Source organism: Myotis davidii, unplaced genomic scaffold, assembly GCF_000327345.1.
Source record: "Myotis davidii unplaced genomic scaffold, ASM32734v1 scaffold290, whole genome shotgun sequence".
Taxonomy (NCBI): domain Eukaryota; kingdom Metazoa; phylum Chordata; class Mammalia; order Chiroptera; family Vespertilionidae; genus Myotis; species Myotis davidii.
Window position 1 is genome coordinate 6,383,726 of NW_006285049.1, and position 7,173 is coordinate 6,390,898.

Below are 7,173 nucleotides of genomic sequence, written 5' to 3' on the forward strand. Positions count from 1 at the left end.
TGGAACTCTGAGTTGTGTGAGAATATTCAATGTGCTTAAATCCAGGTGCAGTTATTCCACAACAGAGAGGAGTTAGGAAAGTGAATGAGCTATGTTTCTTGGTTGGTTGATTCGTTGGTTAGTTGGTGGTTTAAGGAACCGTTACTTCTTTTTCTTGTGGTCACAGGATAAAACAGTGCCCAATTTCCCACTAATATCTTTAGAAGGTTGGTGTGAGCAAACGAGTTGGGAGAGGAAAATAGAATAATCCGGGTGCCAAGTGGTGCCTTGGTGCAGTTCCTGGAAACCTCAGGCAACACGCGGAGCCCGCGCTCCAAGACAGAGTGCCAGGGACGGAGGTGGCATCCGGGGAATTGCAGCCCTCCCCGCTTCTGGACTTCTCCACCGCTGGACACACATCAAGTGCAGCGCCTCAGCTCCCCAGTAACGAGGACTCACACCTTATTGAGGGCCGCGCCATCCTGGAGGAAAGGACATGAGCCGCACGTGTGTTGGTGAAGCAGCGTCATGGCGGAGCGCGGAGCAGTGGGAAAGGCCTGGCCTGGCTGCATGGCAACCCACCTACACCTCGCTTCCCCCCTACCCCTCTCTGCCGAAGGAGAGATGGTGGGAAGAGACATGACTTACAAGCTGGAGCCCGCTGATGTCATGACACTTCTGGCGCGGAGACACGACAGAATAATCAGACCCCTTTCCTGCGTGCCAGAATGACACGATTTTTCCAAGAACCGTTCCCGAGCCAGTGGTCTACTGGCCCCAACTCTTTCCAGTTACTAGGGGGGGGATCAAACCTCTCCACGAGAATGTAATAATTCTTCCCGCGTCTCTGTGTTGTGCACATGTTTAAACTAAACTCTGAGTGCCTTTCGGCCACTTTTGAAGGGACCTCTCTCTAGGAACAAGAATGATTGCCCAGCCTGGACTGATTAGAACCTTTCAGGTTCATTTCCCTAGAAAGAGAGATTTTAAAACAAAAATAAAAACGTCAGCAAGGCAGAAGCAAATGTCAACATTTTAAAACCTAGAGCTGTAAACTAGCAAGCAGCTGTCATTTACCTTTACTTAACTCTCTCCCCATCCCCCTCGTCCCTGAGTTTGGTCCTAAGTGACCCTGAAAAACAACTGACCAATTAAACTGAAGCTCCATTTTTTCCCACTGGTAGATTGGGGGTAAACTCTTGGGAGAGATGCCTTTCATTTCTAGTGGATTACACTTGAGGAGAGAGAAAAAAACTGAGTTGTGTTATTTCAGTTGCTCTGGTGCTGAAGTCATGGTCTCCTTCCTAAGAGTTTGTCGCGGGTCCTGATTTACAGCCCCCACTAGCCTTTGCTTTGTGCATGCCCCTCTCTGTCTCCTTCTTTTGTCTTTGCGTCTCTGGAAAGAAAGGTTTGTCAATAACGCGGTGAAAATATTGCAGTCAGATGCAGACCTGTAAGGAGACTCCTCCGCGCAGTGTGCTCTCACTCAGCTGCCCTTCTTTTATCTGAGGCTCAGATCCCACAGCTCGCAATTATGGTCTTTGACTTCGGTAACAATTCTGTTTGAAATGTTTCCAATTACACACAATATTGGCGGCATGTAGCAGCTGCATGCCAAAAAGCATTTCGAAGTATGTTCCAAGAATCAGGCTGTGTGATTGCTTTTAATTTAAATAAAGGCTATTTGGTTTCCTGTGAAGTTTTTTAGAACTACCTTCGCACACACACCCATTTGTGTTACCTTTAACAAAAAAAAAAAAGGGAGTCTGATATAAAGTAGACACCACTTAATGTGATACAACATTGGCCCTGGGTTCCTAGGAAGGCCCTTTGCTTTGAGCAGGCACAACTGAACTGTTCAAGGAAACTTGAAAGAGACATTGTACAGCGGTTTGGATTTCCCCAAAGGAGAAAAGGCTATCTGATAGCATATGATAAGTAGCTAATATTTTCAAGCTTTTCCACCTTTTTTTTTTTTTAAGGAATCTGTCATTATCATTATCTTTTTAGATCACTGGAAATTGTTTGGTACACTATCTTTCCTTCAAATTCCTCTGTTTTTCTTTTTTTGTGAGCCCATGAACATGTGTTACAAACGCATCAAAAGGCGAGAACAGGGACAATAAGAATATTCTTAAAATGGGAGATGTGGGGGGAACCAAACCCTCTAGATTTGCCCCCTCTGTGGGCTTCAAATCTCTGAACACTGAAACCTTTTAAAACGGCCGTGGTTTAAGTCTTTTAATAGCTACCAGATATACTTGACTTATTAAATCTGCAAATAAGAAAATATACACTCTCAGGACTTGGAGTGAAGGGATTGGTTATGGGACTGGAGGGGGCTCTGTTTCCAGGCTGGTTTGTTGGCCCATTTGAAACATAACACCTCGAGCTAGAGGCTATCCAATAGCAAGGTGCTAAGATGGTCCTAATTAAGATGTTTTCACATTGGCTCTTTCAATCCTGGCAAAAACATCCCATAGAATATAGTGCTTCTTTGGGTTGAACAGTAGTTGACTTGCATAAATGCCAAGATCTCTTCTGGCATTTTTGGAACTCCTCCATCGTGTAATAAATAGTGCTGTATAATCCAAATTTGTAAATGCCATGTTTCATGTAGCCCCTGTAGAGACAGCTGAAATTAACCGGGGCTGCAGGGATCATTGAGATCCTGGAGGTTAGGTTACTGCCTAGATCCAAAGAACGACCACTAATGAACCATAGTGGAGGCCTTTGATCAAATCCAGGAGAAGGTGTGAGGCTGGCCTTAGTATAGCAGTACACTGTGAAGCAGTGCCCACCAGCCACTGCTGAGACCTGTTCTTTCTCCTTGGAAACTGTCTTTCAATTAAGTAGACCTTCTGAGAGGAAATTTGCTCAACTCAAGGTAAAATGAGGTTTATGTTGCCTTACCAGCTGAGCACCCCAGCCTGCCAGACGGGTACCCGCCCCACATAGGCCCATTGCTATAGTGACAAAACCCACAGTAACTATGATTGAAATAGAATGTCTATTAAAACCCTTTTCTATATTGGCCAGCTCTTCTGCCCTCATTAAAATGCTGTCTTCTGGATACACACATATGCACTCACATACTCACACACACACACACACACCAGTCTTTCTTACTAATAATAGTAAACTGACTTAAAACCATGTTATAATTTCACCAAAGGCATGTATACTTTTATTTTTTGCTTATCTCACTGATAAGCAAATAATATGGTAATCTCCAGAAGAAACTCATACCTCGTTAACTGTAACTGATATTTCCGACTGTTACTTACATACCTGAATAATCTAAGTTCCTTAGTTAGGATCTGAGAAAGGGCTAGATAGAGTGGCATTCGCTTTGCTTTAAAACATGTCTTCCAAACAATGTAGGGCATGGTTGGATTTTATGTAAGAAGACTGCTTAGTGCTCTCGTGTTGAAATACTTGTGTGTGTCAAAAGAGACAGCATTGTAAATTCTTCTGTGACTATGTAATTAATAAGTATGCTCAGTGCTTGAAGTATATGCATATTACATAATTTCTAGCAAGAGATAAAGTTAGGTCTGAAGTGCATTAGAGAATCACAGATGTTTCTTGTAAGGAAATACATATGCTCCAGAGGAATTTTGAACTGCTTTCTGATGCTTAGCTTTGTTCATTGCAAGGATCATATGAATAATTTCATTGAGTGGCCTTAGTTCTTATTTACACAAGCTTCGAGAAAGGAGCCGAAGTGATAAATAACGTGCCCCCCCCTCCCCCCCAGTTCTGTAATGCTTCAGCCTTTTATGTTCTTGTGAATGTGGAGAGAGGAAATAAAATATACAGAGAAGATGTTTGTGTTTAACTAACTTAATCATATATGTTCCCTTTGTGGGCCTTCTATAAGTTTAAACAGCTTGGCAGGCTAATGGCCAAAAACATGTCCTCAAATACTGCCAAACATGTTAAAGGCAGACCAGGCGTTCCGCATATTGAAGTATTGGAAATGGATTTTTTTAACCTTCTGAATTTAAAATAGAAAAAAAAAATCACACTCTTCTTTCCCCTTCCTTACCCACAGAAACCAAAATTATTATTCGTTGCAGTGCTGAAATGAGACATTGATAGGAATAACGATATTTGTGCGGGGGTGTTTTAAACTAGTTTGATTTGGCTGGTTTGGCAGGAAGCAACCAGGTTGCCATGGTGTATGACGGGCCTTTTTTTTTTTGTATGTATATGCTTGCGTTGCCTGTAGACACTGGCTTTTTAACTTTGGTACAGTAACTTTTGGCCAAGTACTGTCCATTTATCCTGCCTCTTCTTTGAGCAGACATTCAAGAATAGACAGTAGTGAGGTGGTATAAAAATACAAAAAAAAAGACTGTTTTTCTATAGTCTTTTTCTGAAAATCAGAAAACTTGGACTGTAGTGCAATAGCTGTGTGATTTCCAGTCAGCCTCTCAGCTTCTCTGGGCCTCAGTTTCCTCATGTAAAAAGTGAGGGAAATAGGCTAGATCAGTGCATTTTAACCAAAGGTTTGAATTGTAAACACCTATAGAGCTGTGTCAGAATGCAAACACACAAAGATGTTTAGGGCAGTAGGTTTGGGGTGGAGTCTTGTACATTTAACTTGAAAGAGCTCCTCAGGTCATTTGATGCGCTAAGGAGCTACTGAAATAGATCATCCCTAAGAGTGTGTTCCAGCCCTAAAATGTTATATTTCTAATCCTATAGGCTGAACACTCCCCCTTCCTCCCTCCCTCTCTTCTTTTCTTCCTCCCTCCCTCCCTTCCTTCCTTCCTTCCTTCCTTCCCCTTCTGACCTTGCTTTCTCTTCTGTTCATTCATTCATTCATTCATTCACTCATTCCTAACAGCTATGTTCATTCCAAATGCTGCTGTCAAAATCTTATAGATATCATTTTACTAGTAACCCAGCTCCAGGAAGCTCTTTGTTCTGCTCCTGTGAGTCGATGGTAATTAATGTGCGGGAAGAGCCGTGCTTGTTCACCTTTGGGTACCCACCGCCCTACACAATGCCTGGCACATAGCAGACACTTCACATCTACAGAGAGTCCTGAAAGTCAGGAAAGTTTTTGAAAATGTTAAGTTAGTCCTGTTTTTATTTTTATTTTTTTATTTTTATTTTTTTAAAATATATTTTATTGAGTTTTTACAGAGAGGAAAGGAGAGAGATAGAGAGTTAGAAACATCGATGAGAGAGAAACATTGACCAGCTGCCTCCTGCACACTCCCCACTGGGGATGTGCCCCCGCAACCAAGGTACATGCCCCTGACCGGAATCGAACCCGGGACCCCTCAGTCCGCAGGCCGACGCTCTATCCACCGAGCCAAACCGGTTTCGGCAAGTCCTGTTTTTAAATAATATGCGCAATAAAGGTTGGTGGGGGTTTTTTTGTCAACCTCCAGATACCTTTCAGGTAAAGTGCCTCTAAATGTAAAACAATGGGTATAATTGTTCACCTGGAAAACAACATTATAAATACATTATTTTTCTTATGTTTCCAGATTTTGGGGATACTCTATAGTGTTTTGATTGTTTTGTTTGTTTGTTTCAGATTAACAATTGCTTTAAATTTGAAGGTACTTCACCTGAAAAGATAGCTGATAGTTAGAGGGTGACTTCCCCCCACCAAAAAAAAAAGATATCAAGCATATTACTTGAAAATATAATTAGCATACTATTGAAAATTAGTATATTCTATTAAAAACATAATTTACCCTTGTTTCCTTACCTATTGGGCTCCTGCATTTGTTGAATGAACGAATGTCCAGTTTTCTGTTGTCATCTTAGAGTGTGTCCATTTAAAAAATAGTCCCTCCTGGACAGTGTGGCTCAGTGGTTGAGCATCAACCCATGCCCCAAGACATCACCAGTTGGATTCCCAGTCAGGGCACATGCCCGAGCCCTGGGGCTGGATCCCCAGCAGCAGGCAGCCAATTGATGTTGATTTTTCCCTCTTCCATTATCTTTTTCTCTAAAAAAATAAAAAATACTTTATGAAAAATAGTCCCAACCATATCACCACAAAGGTTTCAAAGCTTATCTGACAAATTTACAACTTTATTACAATTTTATGTCTTATGTTTAAGTGTTCTAAATTAAAAAGGCAAAAAAATTAAATAGCTCTTTACAGGGTGGGGCAAAAGTAGGTTTATAGTTGTTTGAATAGAACATAATACAATAATTAATAAATAATAATACAAGAATAAACTTTTGCATACTCACAACTATAAGCCTACTTTTGCCCAACACTGTATTAATGAATGTTTCTTTATAGTGTGTGTGTGTGTGTGTGTGATTAAGCCCTTTGTCCATTCAACAACATAAATACCAATTTCCGTTTTTTTGGATTAGTGAGGCAATCTTAAACTAGCTAATTATAAATTATTTTTTTTGAGAGAGAAACATCTATCAGCTGCCTCCTGCACATCCCCTACTGGGGATGTGCCCGCAACTCAGGTACATGCCCTTGACCGGAATCGAACCTGGGACCTTTCAGTCCACAGGCCGACGCTCTATCCACTGAGTCAAACCGGTTTCGGCATAAATTATTTTTTATAGCCAGCACTTATTTTGATCCTTCTTTAGTCATAATTCGATATATCTTTCATGCCATATAAAATGCTTTAAAACTGTTCATATCCATACCTTCTAGAAGTTCACTTCCACAATGTATATATATTTTTGTTCTAGATAAGGTAATTCAGAGTCTCAGTAAAATATGATAAGCACACTCAGTTTTTCTAATAATAACTATGATGTATCTGAAAGTTTTATTATTAAGCATTGGAGAATTCTGTTGCATAGTTTTGTGGAAATTGATTAAAAAGGTTTGTTGTTCATAGTGTGTCTTTTCTTTTTCTTCTTCAGTCTTTGAAATGTTGGGTTATTGCCTATCATTATCCATTATTTACCATTACTGTAGTGTAGAGCAAAGGTAAGGAGCCTTTTTTCTGCCAGGGCCATTTGGATATTTATAACATCATTGGAGGGCCATGCAAAATTATCAACTTAAAAATTAGCCTGCTATATTTGGTCAAACATTTCATTAACACCCCTAATGCCTTGGCAGGGCCAGTCCAAATGACTTCATGGGCCTTACATGGCCCGCAGGCCGGACGTTCCCCACTCGTGCTATAGAGTATAAATAGACAAAATAAAAAGAACTTAACCAGTCAGTACTGCTTCTGG